Raw genomic sequence first — 27,826 nt, 5'->3', positions numbered from 1 at the left:
GAAGAGGGTTGGGCAACTTGTACTTCTCCAGATGTTTTGGCCTGCTACTTCCATGATCCTTCACCATTGGCTATGCTGGCCTAGGGATCATAGAAGTTGTAGGCCAAGACATCTGTAGGGCCACAAGCTGCCCACCCCTGATTTAGAAATTAATTTTAAGTAAGAAACTCATGGACATAGGAAGCTGCCTCATACTGAGTCAAACCATTGGTCCATCTAGCCCAGGCAGCAGTTCTACATGGTTTCAGGCAGGATTCATTCCCAGCCCTACATGAAGATGCTGGGATCAAATCTGGGATCTTCTGCAGGCAAAGCAGGTGCTCTACCACTGAGCCATGGACCATTCCCAAGCTTAATGTGTCATGCTATCCGTTCAATTCCACTCTAACTATACAAGCTCTAAAACTAGTTCCAGTTTCTCCAGCTGCTTAAGATTAATTTAAATTTGGACAGCCTCTTCTCATAGGGATGGGTGGACTCACCTGCATCCAGTTGATTGGATGCTTGTCCCTCCACCGTCACCATCTACCTGTGCTCAGCAAGCATCCAATGATGTTGCAAGCCTATTCGCCCTCGTCCAGAGCCCACATTTACACAACGGGGGAAAATGTGATTTCCAGAGCCTCCATTGTTGTGCACAATGGAGGCTGTAGATGAAAGCAGACGGCTGCCGGTTGCTTGAAGTGTGGGCCCACGAACATGCTGTGGGTGCCTGACTGGGTCCAAGAGAGCAGATGCGGGGGGAGTCCATCGGACTCCTGGACTCAGTTAGGCACCTGCAATATCCCTACTAATACATCACCTACTTGGATCTACAAGACTGGAACGTTTTTGGTGTACATGGTTTTCCATCTTTTTTGCCCTCTGTATGGTTTGCAACAGGCAAGAGCAACTCTCCCCATGGCTAAACTTCCTCTCCTAGCTGGGACTACTGCTTCTAACTTACAGACTCAAAAGGTGTCCACACATTCCAATGGCGCTTGTTTAGGAGACCCAATATCTTCATCTCAACCTCTCCTGAAGCTACATCTACTGCATGTTTGATTAATTGTGCAATCGGGATTAGTTTGGTCCACATTTTAATGCAAACCACATAATTTCACACTTTTGAACTAATACACCAACCGAAACTCAGCCTTTGAAATTCACATGTGTCCTAATTTTGTAATAGAATTCTCCAATGACAAAAATGCATATATCAGGGGAAAGAACATAACAAATTGCACATTAGGGGAACTAACATTCAAAAATACTTGGATTAGGAAAAAAGTTTTCAAAAAATGTGTATATTCAAGGTTTTGTATTTACTTTCCCTCAGTGCTTTTATTATTATTGTATCATTGTATGTATTGATTGTATTCAGTAATGTCTCTCTGAGCAGGTTGATTTTGAAAGGCGTGAAATAAATCTTTTAACTAAGGGCGCAACCCTATCATGTCTAGCAATGGTGCCTCAGAGAGACAGAGAGGAGACCATGGGAAGCAGCATAATGCAGCCATCCTAGTCTCCTCCCCTGCCTGCCACCTTTTCCCTGTCTCCACACTCCATTTTGCAAGTGCGGAGAGGTAGCCAGTGCTTGCAAAAGAGCCGAGTGTTAGGCCTAATCTACACCAAGCAGGATATAGCACTATGAAGGCGGTACGTGTCAATGGGCCCCAACAGTTATCAGTGCACTTCAATACGGCTATAAAGCAGTAGTGTGGCTCCTGCTTTTTATATACCGCTTTCATAGTACAATATCCTGCTTGGTGTAGATTAGGCCTTAGCTGGCTACAAGGGAGAGGGGAGCATGGTTTCCTAGCTCCCAGCTTGGAGCCCTATCTATGATCTCAGAGCCACAAAGCCAAACAATCTTGTGTCCTCCAAATACTGTCTAAGGAATATAGGATTGCTCCCTAAGGGTGCAATCATATGCGTGTTAAGACGGGAGTGGTTAGGGAATGCTGGGTGTTGTAGAATTATGTCTAAACATGCATAGAATTGCACCTGAAATGTGTAAACTTAGAATGGAAAAATCCTAACAGAAATCCGTCCTGCGGGTGTTTCATGGATTGTGCAGTGTCATTCATTCCAGCGGCAGTTTGCAGATCAATTTGAATTTTCTCCAATATGTGGAAAAATACACAAATAATTCTGTAAGAAAGTTCGGAACAATTTACATAATTTATGCTAATACGTAATATTTAACGTATTGTCCCCCATTCCATTCGACTTGTATATTTTCCACATGGCATATGTCTCAGCAAGAATGTGCATATTTTCCTGTGAATGAATTTGTGTAAATTTCATTAAATATATATATATACAGAAGTCTGTGGACTCCATGCAGCCTGGGGAGACTGGTCCACAGCAGACTTTGCAGATCAGATTCTCAGAAATCTAAATGTATTTTAGTCCATCTCGAATCACATGAGGTACTGGTTCCTCTCTATTCGGCCCTGGTTAGGCCTCATCTAGAGTATTGCATCCAGTTCTGGACTCCACAATTCAAGAAGGACGCAGACAAACTGGAGCGTGTTCAGAGGAGGGCAACCAGGATGATCAGGGGTCTGGAAACAAAGCCCTATGAAGAGAGACTGAAAGAACTGGGCTGTTTAGCCTGGAGAAGAGAAGATTTAGGGGAGACATGATAGCACTCTTCAAATACTTGAAAGGTTGTCACAAAGAGGAGGGCCAGGATCTCTTCTCAATCCTCCCAGAATGCAGGACACGGAATAATGGGCTCAAGTTAAAGGAAGCCAGATTCCAGTTGAATATCAGGAAAAACTTCCTGACTGTTAGAGCAGTATGACAATGGAACCAGTTACCTAGGGAGGTGGTGGGCTTTCCCACACTAGAGGCATTCAAGAGGCAGCTGGACAAGCATCTGTCAGGTATGCTTTAAGGTGGATTCCTGCATTGAGCAGAGGGTTGGACTTAGGGTGACCATATGAAAAGGAGGACAGGGCTCCTGTATCTTTAACAGTTATGTAGAAAAGGGAATTTCAGCAGGTGTCAATTGAAGTGGGTGAAATTCCCTCTTCATCACAACAGTTAAAGCTACACTAGCTATAGTAGAGTGGCCAGATACAAAAGAGGGCAGGGCTTCTGCAGCTTTAACTGTTGTGATGAAGAGGGAATTTCACCCTCTTCAATTGACACCTGCTGAAATTCCCTTTTCTACATTACTGTTAAAGATACAGGTGCCCTGTCCTCCTTTTCATATGGTCACCCTAGTTGGACTCGATGGCCTTGTAGGCCCCTTTCAATTCTGCTATTCTATGATTCTATGAATTTCTCCAGCATTGCTCATCAGAGGCCTGGTTCGAATGCCTAAGGAGACACATGCTCAGAGATCCCATCTTGCTGCAGGAACATCTGGTCCCCACTTGGATGAATCCACTTGGTTATGTGGCAAGTCGACACCTCAGTGCTGTTATGGTTACATCATTTGCAGTCTGGCAAAGTCAATTCAAATGTTCTGGCAGACAAATGGAGCCCCACAAAACTGTTTATCCTTGAGATCAGGTTGCAAGATTTCATTTTATTTTTTAAAAAGGCACAAGTCTGCCAACGTTAACCTCCCGTATCAGTGCAGGAATTAAACATATGCTTAACCTTCACTCACTTCAATTGATGGGGCTTTTAAACTAAGGTGCTTAAATTTTAGTGGGCCTGAGTGTTCATCCTTTCATATACTACATGTAAAAGAAAAATGGTTTCAACATTTTGGCAAAACCTGTAGTTCCTCTTCCAGGAGTTTGAAACTAGAAAAAGAAGAAACCAGACAGCAGGCTGATTTTCTCCCCCCCAAAAAATACATCTCCAGAGGAATGCCATCTAGTGGTTTTTGCTTCAACTTCAGTTAAAATATTTAAATATTACTTCAGAGCCAGAGAGGAGGAGGGAGGCAGCAGGAGAATCTCACATGTATATCTCCAACATTATCTAAGTGCTTATAGAAAAATGGATTCCCACTGCTACATTTTGGCACAACTAATTTATTGCCACAATGACCAGACATCTGACCGATCAAGCAATGCTGTTTTTTCTGCAAAGGGCCTTTGCTTTATTGGTACTTTTTTTCAAAGGAAAAAAGCTCTATTTTGGAACAACTCTGATAACCTAGGACCAGTTGAAAATGTGCATTATAGAGCCAGTGTGGTGTAGTTGTTAGAGCGTTGGACTGGGAGTCGGGAGATCCAAGTCCTAGTCCCCACTCAGCCACGTAAACCCAATGGGTGACTTTGGGCCAGTCACAGACTCTCAGCCCAACCTACCTCACAGGGTTGTTGTTGTGAGGGTAAAATGGAGAGGAGGAGGAGGATTATGTATGCTGCCTTGCGTCCCTTAAGGAGGAAAAAAGGCAGGATATAAATGTAATAAAATATAAAATTAATTAATGCCAGAGAGGGGAAGCTAAGAGGTTACAATCCTAGGTGGGGCTTAAATGACAAACTCCCTGGGAACCACATGTAAACCATTCAGGAGTTGTAGTCCAACACACCTGGAGGACACTAGTTAGGATCATTTAGCATTTTAATGCTATTTTTATCTCCCCTCCCTGGGTAGGCAGGCATGGAGTATATTTCTGTGGATGATAGGGAGTGAGGAATAAATTAATGCCTCTGGTTGGAAAGATAAAGGTGAAAAGAAAAAAAAAGGTAGGAAGAGCTGTGCTGGATTAGACTAAGGGTTCTGTTCACATAGTTATCAACCAGCTGTCTATGGGAAACCCACAACCAGGGCATGAGTGCAACAGCACCCTCCCACCCATGTTCCCCAGCAACTGGTGTACATAGCCATACTGCCTCAGATATTGGAGGTAGCAACATAGCCATCAGAAGCTGTAGCTACGGATAGCCTTCTCCTCCAGGAATTTCTCTAACCCCCTTTTAAACCCATTTAAATTGGTGCCGATCACTGCATTTTGTGAAAGTGAATTCCATAGTTCAACTATGTGCAGTGTGAAGAAATACTTCCTTTTATCTGTCCTGAATCCCATAGTTTAGCTGTGTGAAGGAAAACTTCCTTTTATCTGTCTGGAATCTCCCACCAATCAGCTTCATGGGATGACCCCAGGTTCTCATTTAACGAGAGATGGAGAAAAATGTCTCTCTAGCCACATTCTCTACAGCAGGTATAATTTCGTACACCTCTATCATGACTCACCCCCCCCCAGTTCATGCAGCTCTCATTGGCTATAGACTCACATGCCTGACTTCAACAAAGGGGATGACCTTTCCTTGTGTGGGTCTACCTCTTCTCCCTCCATCCCCAGCCAAATCTTAATTCTCGCTCTCTATCCTTGGGATCCTCCCTCACTATGTCAAGAGAAGAGGGTGTGGCACATGGATCATACCCACAGGTATTCAGGGGTGTTGATGTTGTTTTAAAAAGTTGATGGCCGCAATCCACACACACACACACACACACACACACACACACACACACTATATATATATATATATATATATATATATATATATATATATATATATATGGTTAGTTTCTCCATTTGGGAATACATGTGGTTTATACCCACAGTTCCTGATCCAGTGAGTGTTAAGCCCACGCAAGCCTACTGACACACACTGACCTCCTTAGCTGGATTAGTGCAAAGGCCTGGGAAAACCTGGAGCCAAAGGTGATGAACATTATTACCACATTACAGATTGGGGAAAAGTGGAGCCACCTAAGGCCACTGAGCGAGCTCACCACTCATTTCCTTTCATTTATTTCCTTTTATACCACCCAATACAAAAGCTCTCTGAGCAGTGCACAAAAATTATGAAACATAATATTAAAAAAAAACCTTAACATACAAAATTTAAAAACAATTTAAGACAAAAACAGTTACAATGAGATACCAGGATCTGATAAAACAACCGATATTGAAATCCCATCAAACACCTGGGAGTAGAGGACAGTCTTAACCCAGCACTGAAAATATGGCAATGTTGGGACCGAGAGGACTTCAGTGGGGAGATCATTCTACAGTCAGGGGGCTGCTACTGAGAAGGTCCGTCTTGCCTCCCTCTAAGCCTTCCTCAAAAAGACCCTGAGAGGAGGCCCTCAAATGTTGACCATATTGTACAGGTCTGTGGCTGGCCCAAAGTCATCCAGTGAGCTTCCATGGCCAAATGGGCCTTAGCTAGACCTAAGGTTTATCCCGGGATCGTCCCAGGGTCAAACTGTTCATGTAATTGACACACAAGATATCCCGGGAGCAGGCAGGGATGACCCCGGGACGATCCTGGGATAAACCTTAGGTCTAGCTAAGGCCATGGAGACTAGAACCCAGATCTCCCATCTCCCAGTCCAACACTCTAGCCACTACACCACACTGTCTCTCAATGCTTTACAATGAGTCAGACCATTGGTCCATCTAGCCCAGGATTGTCAACATTGACTGACAATAGTTCTCCAAGGTTCCAAGCGGGCTTTTCCTAGCTCTATGTGGAGATCCTGGGGATTGAACCTGTGACCTTCTGCATGCAAAACAGGTGTTCTACCACTGAGCTACAGACCTTCCCCATAAGGAGCCTACCCAGCATTCCTAAGCAGTCCCCAACCAAGCCCAGCCTTACTTAACTTCTGAGATCAGACTGCTTTAAGCCTTCCATATCCTTGAGGTCATCAGCCTATAGATCTCTTCACCTAGAGTTAATGGCACAAGTACTAACAAGAGATGACAAATCAAGAATATTAGACAAGAAATGATTGCATACATTTACCATTTCTGTAGGCAATGTAAGGGGAGAGTAGTCCCCAGAGAGGAACTATGGATGTTATCAGACAGCTCAGCTAGGGTTATTGTCTTTAATGGACAAGAGTGGAATTGACCACCTGGATCCCGTCTGGTTAATGACAAAAGTAAATTCATTTAAAGCCATTGACTCCATTTGATGCAGTCAAAAATCTACAGACCTACTCAGCAACAGAAAGAGTGCTGATCACCATGTTCCACTCTGGTTTGTACCATTCAGTCCATAAGAACATAAGAAGTGCCATGCCAGATCAGACCAAAGATCCATTTAGTCCAGCACTCCATTCCCATAGTGGCTACCCAACTGTCTACCAGGGACCCACAAAGCTGGACACAGTGCAACAGCACCCTCCCACCCATGTTACCCTGCAACTTACCTACTGCCTCTGATACTGGAGGTAGCACACAGCTATCAGAACTAGTAGCCGCTGATAGCCTTCTCCTCCAGAAATTTATCCAACCCTCTTTTAAAACCATCTAAATTGGTGAACCGCCCAGAGAGCTTCAGCTACTGGGTGGTATAAAAATGTAATAAATAAAAAAACAACACATCTTTTCCCAACTCCAAAGCTCTGCCTCTGGGACCTCTCAGGTGATTTTTGATGCTGAGTGGACTCAGAAACCTTGCAGGGCAAACACAAGGAAGGGGGGAAATCTGGACCAATCCTTCCGCCGTAAAGAGAAATTTGCAGCAGCACTTCATATCCATTGATTGGTGGCAGGATACCTTAGGGAGAATCAGGAAAGGAACGTTAGCATATCAGTCCTGAAACCAATCCAAATCAAGGGTCAACTGCTGGGTTAAAAATGTCCTGCCTCAGTGTGGTCCTGAATGAGAAGCTGAAGCCGAGTCCAGCAAGGTCCAATAGCAAAGCCAAAGTCAAGTGGAGAAGTCCAAGAGCAAAGTTCAAATGGATACTATATAAACTAAGATAAAATTTAATGAAATAATTAATCCATACTGCTAAGCATAAAAGGTGATAGTAAAAAATTTACTTTAAAAAAAATTATGATTTAACACATAACAAAATGACACAAAATAGAAGCTGAACGGTTCACAAGCACCACATGTCACTTGTTTTTACTGGTCACATGGAAGGAGGTCGGTCAGGGTAGGCAGGAGGAGCAAAAAAGTGGGTTGTACAGAGCTAAGGACCTCTGTTGTTCCAGCAGTGGATAGACCAGAACTGAAGTCTTATGTAACCTGGTCTTCCAGAGACACACTCAGAAATTAGTCCAGCCCTCACAGTATTTTGCTCCTGAGGAGCACTACTCTTGATGAGCCCCCCTACTTTTGAGGAACCCTCTTACTTCTGAGGACCCTGTTTTTTCTGGGCTCTAATGTATATGCTGCCTGCAATTGCAATGTTGGTGCCAGTGCTCTGTAGAACTGGGGGGTTGGGGTGGGGTTGCTTAGCCTCTCCTCTCTTGGGTAAGATAGGTTCATCAGAAGCCCTGTTCATCAGTCCCTCAAGGTCCAATATTGCCAAAGGACCTGGCATAGCTTCTCCGGAGATGCTAGTAGTGTCTGGGATAGTGCTGGGATAGTGAGCCAGGGCGTCCCACAAAGTCTTCAGACTTGACAACATCAGGGTCTTCATCTGAAGAGTCATCCTGACTCAGGTCTGGATCAGATGTGGCAGCCATCCTGGTCCATATGGCCTTAGTCAGGGCCAACAGGAAAATCCAATCAAAATGCTGCTTATTAACCTAAGTAGAGTGGTGCCTAACCCTATCTTAAGATACATGCATTTTGCCCAATTACCCATTTTTGCAAGTGATTTTCCTAATATACGTATGCATTTTTTACATTATTTTCTCCAAGATACACATTTTTGTATGCATTTTTTAATCATGATTGGAGAATTTGATCGCAAGGTTCAGAGAAAAGTGCATTCCGAGGACAACTGTGTTTCGGATCGCGTAGTGGTTCGGATGTGCAAAATTCGGTAAGTTCTCATTAAAATCACAATGCAAACCGAAACCCTTTCCTTCCCCATCCTTAGGTAGAGATGAGAGAGAATCAGGAGCTTCCTAGCTCAGTCTCTTAGCCATTACGCAGAAGTGGGCTCTTATCAGGCGTTCCCTTAGCCAGAGACCTCTCTGGCTCCAAACTTTCAGCTCCAGGATTTATCATATATCTGCCGAAGCCCCACTTATCCAATCACCTTGGAAAGCCATTCATGGCACGAAAAGGAAGTCAAAGTCGGTAGTGCAGTATTATTATACCTCGTAGCGGCCATTCCAGCCTCCCAGGAATGAAGCGGGTGTCAAAGATTTAATGCATTTTCACATTAGTGATGTCAGCACAAAATGGGCCATCTTCCCTGAATAATTTATCTCCCCTGTGCATAATATTCTCACACTTTCTTTTCTCCAATCCACCCACCCTCTTCCCATCTACTTCTCCTTTTGGCTTTTCAGTATAGCTGGGAGGCAAATGGCTGTTAATCCTCAAAAAGGGGAAAGAAAACCCCGTGGAGTATCCTTCCCATCAATCAATTAAAAAACACTTACCTTACACTCAACATGATTTATTTTTTGTTAATACAATTGTCTCACTATATCCTTCTATTATTATACCCTTAATTCCATTAGCCATTCGCTTAATGCTCTCTTTAAATTTGACCCCAAGGAAGGGAAAGGAAGTTGGCTTAAGAGCAGAAATGCCCTTATAGTCCTGGAAGCTCTTATCTTTAAAGACTTGTAGGTCAATTTTTTAAAAAAAATAAATAAATCTAAAATAAAAAATGGATGGGGGAGACTCCATCCCAAAACGTTTTGCACCTGGGGAGGCCCAAGGAATGCTTATATTTCATTCCTGTGTTACTAAATATTTTGTGGGTTTGCATTGCCAGAGATAATTGTCTGTCAATTGAACTGAACGTCCCCCCAACTTGGCAATGCTGGGATGGCCGTCCTGCCTCTGTGTCCTAACAAATGGAATCTTGATCCCCACTAAGGTGAAACTAATGCAGGATCTCATAAGTGCCTTTAATGGATGGGAGCTTTATGGCGCCACTCCACGCTGAGCCAAAATTCTCATTAATGTCATTGGGAGATTTGGCTGAGTAAGGCAGATGGAGTCGAATTCACAGGTAGCATTAGTGGCGCTTTGCCATATCCAATAACCTTAGAACAAGCAGCAGTGAGATTGTAATTGTGTCTGGGCCCATGGATGAAAGGTACATGGAGGGCTGTTTCCAAAGGAATGCAGAAGCTCATAAAAGGACTTTTTTAAAAAAAAGGAACTAGCATGGGGGAAATGGGTCAAATGGATTATCTGCATAACATTCCTAGCGATCATCTTTAAACTCTAACACGGGGAGGGAGGGAGGCAGAGCCTCAGGCCTAAGGGCCAAAACTGACCCTCCAGGGGACCCAATCCACACCTCCAGGATTCCCCAGATGGCCACTCCCTCTTCCCCTGTCCACAGATCATTTGATGGTTTCATGGCTTTCCAGCAGTTTTTCCCCCATTCTAAAGTGTGAAATGCCTCTCGTAAGGTTTAGTTACTAGCAGGAAGTGCGTAAGGTAAAATATGCCAGAGTTTTGGGTATTTCAGCCCACCTCATTTTGCCTACAGCCCCACTCACCAATGGAATGCAGCCCTCCAGCACTTCTCTGAAATGGAATTTGGCCCTCAACAACTAGTCAACAAAACTAGAGTCAACAAAAATGGTGCCCTTCTTTGCACACATATCCAGCCTTGTGTGGCAAGGTTGACACACTAGCAGCTGTCAGGGGTGAGCCAGGATCTGGAGAGTAAGAGCAATTCAGAAACATACCAGGGCCAAGCAGACTGTACTGCTGAAGCCAGGTCCCATCCCAAACAGGAAGCCTTTTATAGCTCTTCCTGTTAAGGAGGGCCCAGTGGCCAACCTGTGTCATCCTGAGAATACTTCACTACCTGTAAAATGTTGGAAGCTGCTGTTCTGTCAGCTCACCCCATGGGGCAGCCACACAGAGAACTAGAGGTTCCCAGTTCTTCTTCTGGCAGTTCCTGACTAGAGATGGGGGAGAAATTTCTTCAATTGACATTTTAATGTGAATTTTCCTGATTTCACACTTTCAAACGCCTTCATAAATAAATAAATAAATAAATAAATAAAATAAAGCTCTCCCAATTTTGCAATGGAGTTCTCCAATCAAAAAATGCATGCCAAGATGCATATATTGAGGAAAGTAACATTCAAAAAGGCATTATGTAAGGAAAATTGCTTGCTAAAATACAAAAATACTTATGAATTTTCATGCAAACTTTTTTTAAAAAATCATCTCAATGTTCAGAATGACCCAAACATGACACCAGGCAAATTCTCAAAGTTCAAGGCAATCTGATCTAATTGGCTTGTGACTGCCTGAGGGAAAATTGACCACAAGATTATTCCTTCTAATAGCACACTCAAGTGGTGAGTACCAACAGGATAGGAGGCAAAATCCTGCCAATGAGGAACAAGAGGTAGGTATCACCAAGTAAAGGTAAACCCTGAGGTATGCAGAAATACAAACCATTTGAAGAGTGGGACAAAGCCCGCACCCCCCCAGCCCAGTGAGGACTGAACATCCTCTTAGCCTCAAGGAGCCATGGAATGTTGCATGGGGAGGAAGAGTAAATTGGCTTGCAGGTTATAGTATCATGGAGAAGGACATAGCTGGCTATAGAGCCCTGAAGAAGGGCACTCATGTTTCAACTAAAATGGCAACTATAATGCTCAAGAGTCTGGAGCTTCTCACCTATGAGGGAAGGTTAAAACAGCTGGGATTGTGTAGCTTAGAAAAAAATGGAGGCTAAGGAGGAGAGTCATGAGAGAGATGTACAAAATTATGCCTGGTGTGGCGAATGTGGATAGGGAGACATTTTTCTCCCTCTCTCATAATACTAGAACCCAATGGGGTCCTCCCATGAAGCTGATTGGTGGGAGATTCCAGACAGATAAAAGGAAGTTTTCCTTCACACAGCTAAACTATGGGATTCGCTACCACTACCACAGGGCTTTTTTTAAAAAACACACTTACATTTAGTTGGAGCGCACATGCGCTCATCTCCTTTTTAAAAAAATGGCGGGTGCAACACCCTCCTTCCTTCTGGGATGTTGCGCCCACATGTGGACTAAGGGGAAGATCTCGCGATCAGGATATCATGAGATCCTCCCCCTCCCTCTACACTCACATGGTGTAGAAAGGGCCAATGGATACTAATCCTGATAGCTACGTGCTATCTCTAGTAGCAGAAGCAGTTCGCTTCATCCCAGGTACCTGTTTCCCTCGAATTATCCCCTACAGTGCTAAGATGTGGCCGTTGTTGTTGTTGTTGCTAGCTAATCACACCCCAGGTGGCAGCACTCCTAAGATCCTTTGCATACCAGGAAATGGGTTTAATAGGGGAAATGTAAAAAATCATAACAAATCAACGGATGACCCAAACTGATTCTAATTTGGTATGCTTAAAGCTCTCCTTAATATCTGTCATTGTGCCAATTTTGATGTCTTTATCTTTAAAACTTACGCAGATGTAAGCATTTGTTTAATTTTTCTTTAAACCTATCAAATCCTGCTCCTGAGGCCCCAGTGGCTGCTCAGAAAACAACAAATGATTCGCTCCAAAACTAGTAGCAAAATAGGGCGGGTCTTTTGCCTTTACAGCACAATTAAAGCAGGATGCATGGGAGTACTTCACAGTCAAAGCAGATTATAAACTGGAAAACTTCAGAGTACTTCACAATAAAAGCAGATTATAAGCTGGATAACTTTGGAGTCCTTTGCACACAATTCGCAGTGGCTGCACAGTATAACCCTGTCCTGAGAGAGAGAGAGAGAGAATGATAGACTGTTATGCTGCAACATTTTGTTGCAGATCCAACTTGTAACTAAGGTTTCCATCAAGTTTTTCCGAAAGCAAATCTGGAGGCTCCTGCTCCAGCACAACTTCTGAGGAACTTTGGGGAGGAGGGGGGAGAGAATTAAAGTTTTGATGAGGCTAGGTCAAATTTATTTTCAGGGATTTCCCCTCGTTGCTCCAAAAGTGAAATATCAGACCAAACTTTTCCTCTAGTAAAACATCCCAGGCGTTTTGAGCGAAGCAACAATGACAAAAACGATTTTAATAAAACGAGCAATATTTCTTGGTAAAAGGCAAGCACATTCCTAATTAACAACACATGTATTTATGGAAGGTTTCCTCTACAAAACACAGTTTAGAGGAGAGGTCTTTTTTGTTATTTCCCATAATGCATCTGGAGGTTTGCCAGATGGGCCCTATCTTAGAGCACAACTAGGGTGTCATGGAGCTTAGAACAATACTTTGCGCTGTGTCGTATTTACACAGATTGTAACCAGCTCCTTGTAACCAACAGCACCGGCAATGCCGCATGGTTCATTTGCCATTACGAAGCCCCTTGAAATCTGAACAGACAGTATTAGTAATGTTTTCAAGTATGCCTGGTGGATCCAGAGGTACATTTTGCTCCACTCTGCTGGCACTCAGCGCGGCAACGAAAGTGGCCACTAAAGAAATGGCGTTCCAATTTGTTATTGATTTACTTTCAAATGGTATATAAATGTCCCTTCACGAAGATAATTACCAAAAATTCCTGTCCAAATAAAACCCCAGCACTTCATAAATATCAAATTGTCCTAGATCTACTGCGTATGTACCATTTGCCCTGGCTTTATAAATATTATACCTTGAACACTGAATCTTCTGTTAGGGAATGTCTTCATGGCCCTACCCAGATGTTTGATTTTAAACATCGATCTTTCCTGCTAAGAGTAATTCAAACAAACTTCCCTTTTACTCCAGGCCCCACGCATAAACAAAGCTGTGCCACACGCAGTCTCTGAGGAACCAAAGGAAATGTAGAAACCAAAGATGGAAAAGGCATTTTTATCTGGTTCGGCGTAATTTCAGTCCCTAAGCTGGAGAAGATGCTGCACGGCATCGCTGGTGGTGCATCGCACAACAAACTAATGATTTATATCGGTTTTTTAGTGTTAGAAGTACACCAGCACGGCAGAGTAGAAGTTTTGAAAGGAAAAGTGGGACAAAATAGGGTTATACGGCTAGGAGGGACTGGCGAGTCTATCTATTGGTTCATCTGGCCCATGGCTTCCTGTGTTGGCTGGCAGCAGCTCTCTGGGGTTCTTGGGAGTTCTCTGTGATGAGATTATTTGGTGTTGCTTCCTCCTGTTAGAAAGGTAGCTAGCAGAGAATAACAAAAAGGCAGAACAATATGAGCATTTACCAGTCCCACATTCACACAAAAGTTGAGAGAGAGAGAGAGAGAGAGAGAGAGAGAGAGAGAGAGAGAGAGAGAGAGGAGGTGAAGGTGGTGGTGGTGGTGGAGAGGAGGAGGAGGAGGAGGAGGAGGAGGAGGAGAAGAAGAAGAAGAAGCAGCAGCAGCAGCAGCAGCAGCAGCAGCAGCAGCAGCTAAGAGGCCTTAGCTAGACCTATCTCATAGTCCGCAACGGAGGAGGGAAGATCTCATGTTGTGATTAATGTGAGATCCCTCCTCCGTTTACACGTGAGGCATAATGACCTCAGGAGGAGAGGCGTCTCGCCTGCCTTTTTTTTTAAAAAGACACAGGAGCGCACGAATGCTCGTGCACTAAATGTAAGGTTTTTCTAATTTTAATTAGTTTCCCTGCTCCCCCCACCCTACCCCTGATGAGCGGAGTACTCCTGAGGAGCACTGTGCCCCGTGCACAGCTCCCAGCTCCGTGCAAGTAATCACACGGAGCCGGATCAAACCATGGCAACGGGCCACACGTTCCGCGGTCTCGGGCTCAGAAAAAGCAGGCCCAAAGGGGAGGGGGAGATCTCAGAGCAAGGGCGGGATCATCCCTCCCTGATCCCAGGATCCCCTGTGCGTCATGTGGACGCATAGGGATGATCCAGGGGTTCACCCCGGGATTTCCCCCGGTCTAGCTAAGGCCAGAGAGAGAGAGAGAGATACCACACTTTTCATTAGTGAAGAAAGTAAAACAGCTTTACTCACACGTTTTCTCACGCATACAAATGCAGACACAGCGTAGGGTGTGAAACTGGAGTTTGTTCAGTCCATTACACAGCCCGGAAAGAGACAGCAAGCCATGTTCTCCCAGCAAGGGTGGAAAGTTGGAGAGAAAGAGATGGAGGGGAGGAAAGGGGTGGAGCAGGGCATCGCACTGTAGGCTATAGAGATCCTAAGGCTTGCTATGACCCAAAATTGCATGCATTAAGTGCAACACTGCCTCCTTCTTGAAACTTGCAGATGAGGTTGCAACATTCCCAGCACTCCAGGGGTCAGGTGTAGGTCTCCCCCAGCTCTTGTACCTGGGTTTCCTTTAGCCAAGCATTCTGGCGATCGAACTTGGGATGTTAGTGATGAAACATATGTACTCTACCATGGAATGGTACCATCATGGCATCTCTCCACAATGCTGCCACTATCATTGCCGATGGGTTTTAGAGTCTAAGGGCACTGTCCTATAGTCAACCTTGGATCAGTCTAGCACACAGCTTTCCTAGCCCTGGCTAGGGAATTTGCCTGAGATGTTACTCATGCAAGTCACGTGGTATGTTCACTTTCCTCAAAAGTTGCCCTTACCAATTATGGGGTTAGAAGCTAAACTATAGACTGCCTTATACCAAGTCAGACCTTTGGTCCATCTAGCCCATGTTTTCCCAGAAGCTTACTCAGCCCCTGCTGCCACCTCTTTGTTGCCTTCTGCATTGCAGTTACTACAGCTTCTTATCCTGAATCGGAGGTTACTGCAGCATCCTGAGTTCTATCTGTTGCAGTTACTGCAGCTTCCTATCTTGAACTGACATCTGCTCTAGCTTTAAGTTTGGCTCTTTGTTTACTTTTATGGTTTGTTGCTTTAATTGTATTGTTTTAGTCTGTGTTGTGAGCTGTCTTGGGGGACAGGCTGAAGCCAGGATATAAGTACGTCAATAAATGAGGTTATAAATTCATGTTTCTGGCAGCAAGACCTTATTTATTTATTTATTTCATTTATTTCATTTATTTCATTTTTATACCGCCCAATAGCCGAAGCTCTCTGGTCGGCTCACAAAAATTAAAACCATAATAAAACAACCAACAGGTTAAAAACACAAATACAAAATACAGTGTAAAAAGCACAACCAGGATAAAACCACGCAGCAAAATTGATATAAGATTAAAATACAGAGTTAGAACAGTAAAATTTAAATTTAAGTTAAAATTAAGTGTTAAAATACTGAGAGAACAAAAAGGTCTTCAGCTGCTTCAGCTGTACTTAAGCAGTACAGTGTAGGCGCCAGGCGGACCTCTCTGGGGAGCTCATTCCACAGCCGGGGTGCCACAGCGGAGAAAGCCCTCCTCCTAGTAGCCACCTGCCTCACTTCCGTTGGCAGGGGCTCACGGAGAAGACATCCCCCCATTTATTTTTGCTCTATTGTGTGACTATTTGCATTTCCAAGTTTCCTCCAGATGTGTTGAACTGCGGTTTTCATCATCCCCAGCTACCCCTCCTGGCTGGATGGGAATTGGAGTCCAGTTGCTGGGGAAATGGGTGGTAGGGTGCTGTTGCACCATGTCCTGCTTGTTCATCCCTGGCCGGCGGCTGTTTCGCCACTGTGTGAACAGAGTGCTGGACTAGATGGACCCTTGGGGCCTTGCTAGACCTACCAGAAAATCCAGCCTGACCCCGGGATCCCCTGTACATCATCTGGATGCACAGGGACGAGCCCTGGTGTCAGCCCAGGCTAACCCGTGGTCTAGCAATGGCCAGAGAGGCCATAGGATTGTGGATCATGGCCTCTCCTCTCCCTTCCCTGCTCACCAGAACACCCCTTTTTTGCTCAAGCTTGCTGTTGTGTGACATCAGAAAGTAGCCACCATGATGCTTTCCATGGTGGCTGTGGGAGGCAGGGGTGGAGAAAGGTCTGGTGTCAGATTCCCCCTCCCAACTGTCTATAACATTGGCAGGGAGAATCCACAATATCCTATGGTCCCCGGAAGGTCTCTCAATGACCGTAGGATTGAACTGTCCAGCTACAATCCTATATACACTTACCTGAGAGTAAGCTCCTCCACTGAACTCATTGGGACTTACTGTTCAACATGCCACTGTGGTGTCGTGGTTACAGTTTTGTACTGGGACTCATGAGATCTGGGTTCTAGTCCCCACTCAATCATTGAAGCTGACTGGGTGACTTTGGGCCAGTCACAGACTCTCAGCCCAACCAACCTCACAGGGTTGTTGTTGTGAGGATAAAATGGAGAGGAGGATTATGTGTGCCACCTTGGGTTCATTAAGGATGATAATAATAATAATAATAATAATAATAATAATAATAATAATAATAATGCAACAGCAAAATTATTATCGAGCATTCTTCTATTTCTTATTGCTTCTTCCCCTGCCCCCTTCCACAGAAGCAAAGCTTTTTGAATTGTCTTTTATTTTATTTTGAAAGGAGCCATTCTCTAAATAACTTAACAGCTCTCCCAGGCTAATAAATGTAGAGACAAATATGATTTTTGTTCTGGCCTGCAGAGGGATGGGAGTGCTTTATGACTCTGACTTATTTACACAGTAGGAGAAAAACACCTTAGATGGACAGATGTGTTTTTTCTAAGAAGAAAAATATGGAGGAGGATGACAAGAAGAAGAAAAAGTGTGTGTGTGTGTGTGTGTGTGTGTGTGCGCGCGCGCGGGGGGGGAGGATTTTTTTTCCACACCCTATGACTCTTCCGGTGCAACCTCAGCAAAATGAAAGGGCACTTCTTCTGCCACTGATCAGTCATAACATCGAAACCAAGGGGCCAGCCATGAAATCGTATGCATCATTTAGGACTTTGATGCTGAACTGACTTCATAGTAAAAAATGTCTTGGCAAGGCTGTAGCCCCTGCTGTCAAAATGGAATACTGATTAAAAGGCCTCTTTCAAGACAACTCCTCTTGTTCACTTTTGCAAAGCTGGGCAAAGATCATCCTGCATTTAGAAAGAAAGAAAGAAAGAAAGAAAGAAAGAAAGAAAGAAAGAAAGAAAGAAAGAAAGAAAGAAAGAAAGAGGGAAGGATTAAAGCAGGACTAATTATTCCTGTAATGCAGTTAAAGAATACCACTTTCAAAACCTCAATGAAGCATCATGTAGCTCATCCCCACCTCCTTTCCAGTCTCTGATATTTACAACAGCCTGTGTGTGTAGCGCCTAAAATCTTTCCCCTGCAATGACTGAGCTAATTTCTCTTCCTTGAAACCAAAAACTCAGCTTTTGATGCTGAAGTTGGTGATACACAGACACACATTATACAGTACATTCTAAAACAATGTCCCTGTTTGGACTTTCTTAATCTCGTGGCTAATATCAGAAGGGGTGTCTCAGGCCCACCTGGCCTCACATTACCATGGGACCCGTCATCCACCCCTTGAGGGGAAAAGTCTGAAGAGGAAACCTTACTGAAAAGCTCAGCCATGGTGGCTTTAATGCATTATGTTTGGGCAACACTTGACCACCTTGTTGAAAGGATCTAAATTGTTCGGGGAGGCTGATGGAACAAGGGATGGTGCGATATGGCTGCAAAAAAACAAACACTATTTTGGGGTGCATTAATAGAAGTATAGTTTCCAAATCACGTGAGGTACTGATTCCTCTCTATTCGGCCCTGGTTAGGCCTCATCTTGAGTATTGCGTCCAGTTCTGGGCACCACACTTCAAGAAGGACGCAGACCAGCTGGAGCATGTTCAGAGGAGGGCAACCAGGATGGTCAGGAGTCTGGAAACAAAGCCCTATGAGGAGAGACTGAAAGAACTGGGCATGTTTAGCCTGTAGAAGAGGAGATTGAGGAGAGACATGATAGCACTCCAAATACTTGAAACGTTGTCACACAGAGGAGGGCCAGGATCTCTTCTCAATCATCCCAGAGTGTAGGACATGTAATAATGGGCTGAAGTTACAGGAAGCCAGATTCCGGCTGGATATCAGGAAAAATTTCCTGACTGTTAGAGCAGAACGACAATGGAACCAGTTACCGAGGGAGGTTGTGGGCTCTCCCACACTAGAGGCATTCAAGAGGCAGCTGGACAACCATCTGTCAGGGATGCTTTAGGGTGGATTCCTGCATTGACAATGGCCTTATAGGCTCCTTCCAACTCTACTATTCTATGATTCTATGATTCTACAACAGGAAGTAAAAGGTTGCAGATGGTCGGGTGCAAGTTGCTTGCACCTGATAAATGACATGTCCTCTACTATAATTGTCGATCGGAGTGGCCCTCATGCAATTATGACACACATGAGGACTGAGGATATATGCCTTCCTAACTACCAAATCACTTCCATATTAACCCCATTCAAACGATAACTTGAATTGACTGACCTAAAGCCCTGGTGGGAAATAACCTCTCTTTCTGAAGCTTCCTCACCTCCAGATAGAGGCCTCATCTACACCTAGAGGCCTTCTGGGATGTAGGGAAGGATCCTGGGCTTACCTGCTTCCCGGATCATCCCCCTGTGTCTAAACGCCAGCGTGTCTTCCCGGAAGTGAAGAGGGACGTTCCTGGCGTGGCATTTGTTTGTTATTTTGCTTTTAGGGAGACATTTGCACAATTTCATTGGCCAAACAGCAGTACTACTCAACGCTGATCCAGTCAAATGCTAGGCATCCTCAGCGGCTCTTTGCGTCCTTCAATTCTCTTCTGAAGCCTAATCCGCCATCTCTCCCCGCCTCTCTGTCTGCTAATAACTTTGCCTCTTTTTTCAATGCTAAAATCCAAACTATCCGCTCTGATCTGGCCAGCTCTGCTCCTCTTCCAGTTCTTGTTCCTCATCTGTCAGTTCCTCCTGCAAATTTCTCTGCATTTCCTTCGGTCTCACCGGATGAACTGTCTACAATACTGCGCTCTTCGAAGCCTTCCACTTGTTCTCGTGATCCGATTCCTTCTCGTGTCTTTATTAATCTTATTCCTGCTATCCTCCCTTCCTTGCTTCATATTATTAATCTTTCTCTGTCCTCTGGTTCATTTCCTTCTGCTTTTAAACATGCTACAGTCTCTCCCATTCTCAAGAAACCTACTCTTGATAGGCTATCTCTGTCTAACTACCGACCTGTCTCTTTGTTGCCATTTGTTTCAAAGATCCTGGAGCGTGCGGTCTACTCTCGCTGTCTTGACTTTCTTTCTAGTAACTCTGCTTTGGATCCTTTTCAATCTGGATTCCGCCCTCTGCATTCCACCGAAACAGCCCTTACTAAGATCACCAATGATCTCCTTACTGCCAAGTCTAAAGGCCATTATTCCGTTCTTATTCTCCTTGATCTAACTGCAGCCTTTGACACGGTTGATCATGATCTTCTCTTAGATTCCCTTCATGACCTTGGATTTTGTGGCTCTGTCTATAACTGGTTTGCCTCCTATCTAGCGGGCCGCTCTTTCAGCGTGTTGGCTAATGGCAGCTCGTTTTCCTCCTTTCTCCTTTCAGTAGGGGTTCCACAAGGCTCGGTGCTTGGCCCGTTGTTGTTTTCTTTATACATGTTGCCCTTGGGCAAGCTTATTCATTCTCATGGCCTCCAATATCATCTGTACGCCGATGATACACAACTATATCTCTCATCTCCGGAACTTTCTCCTGATGTTCACGATCGTATCTCGGCATGTCTTTCAGATATCTTAGCTTGGCTGCTTCATCGTCGTTTGAAACTCAATATGGCAAAGACTGAATTGCTCGTTTTTCCTCCTAAACCTTCTCCTCATCTCTCATTCTCTCTTATTGTCAATGATGTTACGCTTACTCCGGTCAAGGAAGCTCGTAGCCTTGGCTTTATATTTGACTCCTCGCTCTCCTTTATTCCTCATATTGAGGCAATAGCTAAATCTTGTTGTTTTTTCCTGTATAATATTGCCAGGATTCGATCATTTTTGTCTGTCTCTTCCGCCAAGACGCTTGTTCATGCACTGGTTATTTCACGGTTGGACTACTGCAACCTTCTTCTCTCTGGCCTTCCTTCTTCTCACATCAGTCCGTTGGTTTCTGTTCACCACTCTGCTGCAAAGATCATCTTCTTGGCTCGCCGCTCTGACCATGTTACTCCGCTTCTGAAATCTCTTCATTGGCTTCCAATTCACTTCAGAATCCACTATAAACTTCTCCTGTTAACCTTCAAAGCTTTTCACGGTCTAGCTCCTTCCTATCTATCCTCTCTCATCTCACACTATTGCCCCGCTCGTGCTCTTCACTCCTCTGATGCCATGTTTCTCGCCTGCCCAAGGGCCTCTACTTCCCTTGCTCGGCTCCGTCCATTTTCTTCTGCTGCCCCTTACGCCTGGAACGCTCTTCCAGAACATTTGAGAACTACAACTTCAATCGCAGCTTTTAAAGCTCAACTAAAAACTTTTCTTTTTCCTAAAGCTTTTAAAACTTGATGTTGTGCAGACTTTATACTGTTAGTTTTACCCTACCCTGTGCCTGCTTACCCTACCCTGTACCTGTTTGCATTCTCTTCCCCTCCTTATTGTTTTACTATGATTTTATTAGATTGTAAGCCTATGCGGCAGAGTCTTGCTATTTACTGTTTTACTCTGTACAGCACCATGTACATTGATGGTGCTATATAAATAAATAAATAATAATAATAATAATAATAATAATAATAATAATAATAATTGCAGGGGCCCAGTCCAGCACCTCAGTGAGTTGTGGGTTTTTTTAAAGGAAAAAATTGGCGATGGAAAACACCGACAGCTATCCAGGGGATGGCGAAAATGCTGACCCCCTGATGGACACAGACAGCTCTGTGCCCATTTGAATAGCCCCACTACTCACAAGGAGGAGGGAGAACCCAGGAGCCCACGCCACACCACCTGTGGTCCTCGGGGTTGTCCTGGGACCGTGGAAAAAATCGGGGAAACTGTGGTCCTGGTTACCCCAAGACAACTGAGAGGTCATCCCCAGTTGACCCCGGGATCCCCTGTGCATCATTTTGACGCACAGGGATAACTTTGAATGGACCCCAGGATAAATGGCAGGTGTAGGTTAGGCCCTAGTGGGTTAAGGCACCACCAGACTGTCCCCGGAAGCATGGGTTAATTGGCCAGCCAAAGGAAAAACCAGGAGACTAAGGAATTTCATGAAACCAGGAGACTAAAGAACCCCATGCCATATTAATCATGTGATTTAGGATCCTCATATAGGGGCTAATAAAAACAGCATTTCACTTATAAACTAGCTTAGACAGACTGGCTCACATCTTTGGCTATGGTCAAACAAGTTGTACCTGCTAAAATCCACATAGGTCAACTGGTGTATCGTTCAGGTTGCTGGTGGATTCAATTGAGCAACTATGAACATCAACAGACGAGCACTCTTATGATCACCGATCAGAAATAACAAGGGGATTCCTCTCCCCCACCTCCTCCCTGAGCTCCTGGTAGCCTCCAGTCCAGGGGGCATGGCTTGTGAAGGGGGAGGGCCTTGAGGAAGGGAGGGCCCCAGGGGAAATGCCCAACACACACACACACCATGGGTCAGATGGGGAATTTCCATAGGAGGGATTAGGCCCGTGGGCCAAGGTTATGCACCCGTGGCTTACATGCTTAGAGATGATAAGTGAACAAGCACTGACACTGAGGAGGAGAAGCAGTGAGAGTTATGAGGCTCGGCAATGGGCCCGTTGTTGGGATGAGGAACCTTGGAAGGTGCCCAACAATATAGAAACCTGATTCTGGCCCTGGTCCATGTAAGTAATGAGGAAAGAAGTCCAGAAGGGGGTGTGGGGGTTGATAGGAGAAGTGTTGGATAATAGAAACAACTCCACATGCTTCCGGACACTAGGGGGCAATAGAGACTGTCTTGCTCATTGCCCTTGATTCTGATCAGTTCTTTTTTTACTGCCGCCAATACTAAATGCTGTGTTGCCATGCTTTCACTATATAAAGCAACTCTGCTGTAAGTCAAACCAGACTTTCCAACAAGAAGAAGAACTGGGAAAGAAAATGAACAGAGCAGAGAGCTTCAGAGGTGAAGGTTATCATATTGATTTGAAATAAAGCAGCCAAAACTTTGCCTCTTTTTGCTCTGGTTTTAACCTGAGGTTTTCCTGAAGCATTGTTGTGATTATTATCATTATTATTATTATCTACTACTATCCAATTATTTAAAACTGACAAGCTCTGCCGAAAGGAAAAACTGAAATTCTTTACAGATACTCTCCTGTTTTTTTGTTTTTAGTTCTGCCACTACTCCTGTCATTTTCTTCCTGCCCTGTTCAGCTGTTCTCCAAATTGCCCTTCTCTGGTGCTTATCAGGATGGAGAGCAGCAAGACAGCTTGCATTTGGCAGCCAGTTTGGCAGGTGCCACAGTGGCCTCTAGTGGCCACTGGGTATAAGAGCAGTCCACGGATGCTTGGGGGGAATCATATGCATGACATGCACACAGAAGGTCTAATCTAGGATGTACCCAGCAGTGGTGTCTATAAAGCTCTGCACAGCATTGGGGTGTAAACATTAGCAGACTGATTGTCCACATCCCATCCCAGGATTGGAGCCCATGTCAGTCATTATGTACATCACTTCTCCAACCATGCTTTCAGTTGTATCTCATGGTGGGGCACTGAATAGTGCAAACTGTACTTAACTGGTTGGGATTAGTGCTCATTTTGCCCCCCATCCACCCATTAGGGTTTTATGGATACCAGCATTTCATGGTGATGTCTTTTAATGGCACACAATACCACCTGAGGTAAGAGGCTCAGTTTGCCTCATGATAGAGTTGGCCCTGTGTTCTCTCTTCCCTAGGAATTGCAATTCTGTGGTAGACAGTCTAGGCAAGCCTAACAAAGAATTCTGAGCATCAAAAGCTACAATTCCCAGGATTCTTTGAGGGAAGTTAAAGTGGTATACCTCCAGCACAGGTTTGTAGTGCAGAGAAGGCCAATGGGTTGGCCAGACATCTAGATGTTCCTCAAAAATCAATCACATCGGTTCTGAAACGCAGAGGGGTTTTGTTTTCCCCCTCTCCATATGGTGTCCATCCAAGAGAGTCTGTCAGACCCCAAAAATGAAGAACATGAACCAAATTAGGAGGAGCTTTAGTTCAGACGTAGAGCACCTGACTGAAATGTAGGAGATCCCAAATTTCACCTCTGGAATCTCCATTGAAAATGGTCAGATAACAGGTGATGAGAAAAAGACCCTGCCTGAGGCCCTGGAGATCTGCTGCCAGACAGAGCAGGTAATACCAGGCTAGGTGGACAAACAGTCTGATCTAGTATAATTAATTTAGTTACACCATTTAGTTACACCATTACATTTAGTTACACCATTTCATTACACTATTACATTTAGTTACACCATTACATAATTTAGTCCCTCCCCATTATACTAGTCTGATCTAGTATAATTAATTTAGATATACCATTTATATGCCATCATAAAAAAAAAGAAGTTCTCTGAGCTTACGGAATACATTATTGGCACAATCCTATGCATGTTTAGACAGGGGGGAAAAGTCCTTCCAGCATGCTGGCTGGGGCATACTGGTAGTCTAAACATGCATAGGATTGCACCCTAAGAGAATTAAAATGACACATAATTAAAACAATTATCGTAAACCAGCTCTAATACACGATTAGCACAAAAAATTAAAAACAACAGAGGACAATAAGGTAAACCAGGCCAGTACAGAATGAAAAGGCTAACATACCTGGCACCGAAAAGATAACAAAGTAAATGCCAGATGGGCCTTTCTGGAGAGTTGATTCCAAAAGTGAGGTGCCACCACTGAAAAGGCTGCTTCCTACATTCCTGAGCATGCAATAATTTTATGAGTGTCTGCATAAGGAATATGGTGGCAGTGGCTGAGGCCACCCCATCCAACTGTACTCTACTAATTAAGGAGGTGATACAGAAGAAAGGGGTGGTATAAGGATTAATGACTCTTCATTCAATCAGCATTAAGAATCCAAGTATACACCATACAGGGTGTGGGAATAGTCTGGAGAAGGGGAAACAACGCAATGTCTAGGCAGCAGTATTGAACTCCTGTAATTACAAAGCACTTCACTCAGCTTCCAGAACACCCATTTAACTAGCAACCTTTTCCACTGCACAGAAATGACAATATTGGTGAATTAAGTACATCTCTGAGAGAGGCTTATTAAATTAGCCTAATACCTTATTGCATGATCAATAACAATGTATTTATTTATTTTTTCCTGGCCTGAAGTGACTTTTCATTAGGCATTTGAATTGCCTTGGAAATTACTAGATATCAATTTAGAAGACTCTCAGAAGATACAGTATCATCCATGGTTTCATAGGCTTAAGGAAGAAATATGAACCTGTGCCACTACTGGGGTGGGATGGTTTGTGGGCAGGAGGATTTCAGAAGCACATCAGGAAGTGTTTACTGTCAGCATCAGTCAGGGCAGATTGTACTTTAGAGAACTCATCAATATGAAATTGCTTGGCTTTTATGAATTAGAACGCAGACATAGAACACACACAAATCTTCATTAAGTCTCCTTGGCAAAAGATGTCTGAGACGCAACGTCATTCCATTAAGTCCAAAAGGGTTGACGTTCCAGTTAGCCCACAATGTTCTCATTCTCTGATCCAGCAAACTCTTGCTGCTGGAAGGATGGCATTGCTCATGCAGTGCCCCTGCTTTCAAGAGCTTCCCTATTCATCTCAAAAAAGGGAGTAGCCAGGTACCACAAGGCAGGGCCGGCCCTTCCATTAGGCAGAGCAAAGCGGCTGCCTCAGGCAGCAGATTTGGGGCGTACTGAAAGGGCAGCAAATTGTAAGGTATTTAATTTGTTGATGTTGTATTTTCACTGCCAGAGACGGGGAGAGTGCTTGCGGGATTTTCTGCCTCACTATAACACTATGGACATGGTATATGGTATGTGTCAGTGGGCCCCAGCGGTTGTCAGTGCATTTCAATACCGCTATAAAGCAGTAGGGTGGCTCCTGCCTTTTATATACCACTTTCATACCACTTTCATAGTGGAATATCCTGCTTGGTGTAGATGAGCCCTTGGATGGCTTTGGGTAGTGTGCACCTTGACTTGGGTCAGGGCAGGGGCGGGGGGTGGGGGCATTTGCTGCTGTGCCCCGGGAAGCAAAATGTCTTGGGCCAGCCCTGCCACAGGGAACAAACAAGGAGCCCGTCTGATCAGGCAGTAGTGCTTGGCTCTCTGGTGCTGGTCACAAAGTAGTACCACCCAGAAGATTCCTGGGAATCAGATGGCAAAAGAGGGTAAATCTACTGTTAAACAGTGACTCAGTTAGGTGCAGCAGCGGAGCTGCATCTCTGAGGGAAAAACGCCCCTCTGAACAATGCTACGTCACAATGTAGCCTGATTCCCGCTACAGACAGACCCACCCCCTGCACTGCTCAGCTGATCAGGGCACAGGTGAACAGCAGCTCCTGGTGGAACAGGCTTCCATCGCCTTTCCCATCAAGCAAGGCAAGGGGCAAGGGACCCACCTCTTCAAGGCACTCCAGGTGCGTAGAGGTACCAGTTGCCAATGGAGCTAGGTTTCCTCTCCCCTTGCCTTTTTCTGAGAGGCGGGTCTTCAGGAAGGGGGAGGTGGCCTGAGCAGGCCATCTGACGATGCCTGATGGGCCATATCCAACCTATAGGCCAAAGGTTTCCCACCACCGATATAGCTTACTGTGGTCCACATTGAGTGGCTCCAACTGCAGATATCAACGACTGAATCTGGGGCTTACTACATGCGAGGCACGTGCTCTACCGCTACGCTACAGCAGCACAGCAGACCCTTTTTTACATGTGAGTTAGATAAGTCGTGATAACTATTGAGAGAGATCCAAATGTTCCCTTCCTCCAGCTTCTACCTTCTGAGTAATTCTCAGTAGAGGCTGGTGGCTCCGATGGGGCAGTGGGGCAGTGCATCTGTTCTGGGTTTCAATCAGAACTGGTCAGGACTCTAAAAACAAAATTCTCATACACCTCTCCGTGCAAGCTTTCAAGTCCCAATGATCAGCCTAGGTGGTACAAAAGGCAGGGGGTGATGAGGAAGATGCAGAAAAGTGCAACAACTTGACCAGGCATCAGGGCCAGAAGTCCAGTTCTGGGCTCCACGATTCAAGAAGGATGCAGACAAGCTGGAGCGTGTTCAGAGGAGGGCAACCAGGATGATCAGGGGTCTAGAAACAAAGCCCTATGAAGAGAGACTGAAAGAACTGGGCATATTTAGCCTGGAGAAGAGAAGATTGAGGGGAGACATGATAGCACTCTTCAAATACTTAAAAGGTTGTCCCACAGAGGAGGGCCAGGATCTCTTCTCGATCCTCCCAGAGTGCAGGACACAGAATAACGGGCTCAAGTTAAAGGAAGCCAGATTCCAGCTGGACATCAGGAAAAACTTCCTGGCTGTTAGAGCAGTACGACAATGGAATCAGTTACCTAGGGAGGTTGTGGGCTCTCCCACACTAGAGGCCTTCAAGAGGCAGCTGGACAAGCATCTGTCAGGGATGCTTTAGGGTGGATTCCTGCATTGAGCAGGGGGTTGGACTCGATGGCCTTATAGGCCCCTTTCAACTCTGCTATTCTATGATTCTATGATTCTGCAGTTTAGACAGGGACATTTGCAATCCGAATGAATCAGTCACTGGTAGGTGTTGCAGGTATCAGATTGCACTAGCAATGCATTCTGGGATAGAGAAGCAATGGTTGGTCTCAGTGAGGCTGGTGGCTCTGACGTCAGTGGGGTGACAAATCCACTCTGGGTTTCAGTCACAACCAGTCAGGACTCTATAGGAGTTAGCCAAGGTTGTGACTGAAACCCAGAGTGGATTCACTACCCTGCTGATATCGGAGCCACTAGCTTCCACTGGTAAGATTCTATCCATTGGAGGAAACACCTTCTGTCAGCAGAGGAGAACCTCTGGATCCAAACCACGGTCTATTTTCTGCGCCACTACCTCTAACTTAGAAATAATGCTGCTGGATTGACCACAAGATAACCCTTCTTCATCATGAGTAACACCAGCAAGTATATCTTTCATGCATTTTTGCTTTATTCAACAGTTTTTTGCCAGCATGACCTTCTTCTATTAATGTTAAGTAGAATTAATTAAA

This window comes from Elgaria multicarinata, chromosome 10, assembly GCF_023053635.1.
Source record: "Elgaria multicarinata webbii isolate HBS135686 ecotype San Diego chromosome 10, rElgMul1.1.pri, whole genome shotgun sequence".
Lineage (NCBI taxonomy): Eukaryota > Metazoa > Chordata > Lepidosauria > Squamata > Anguidae > Elgaria > Elgaria multicarinata.
This window is presented reverse-complemented; position numbering follows the sequence as displayed.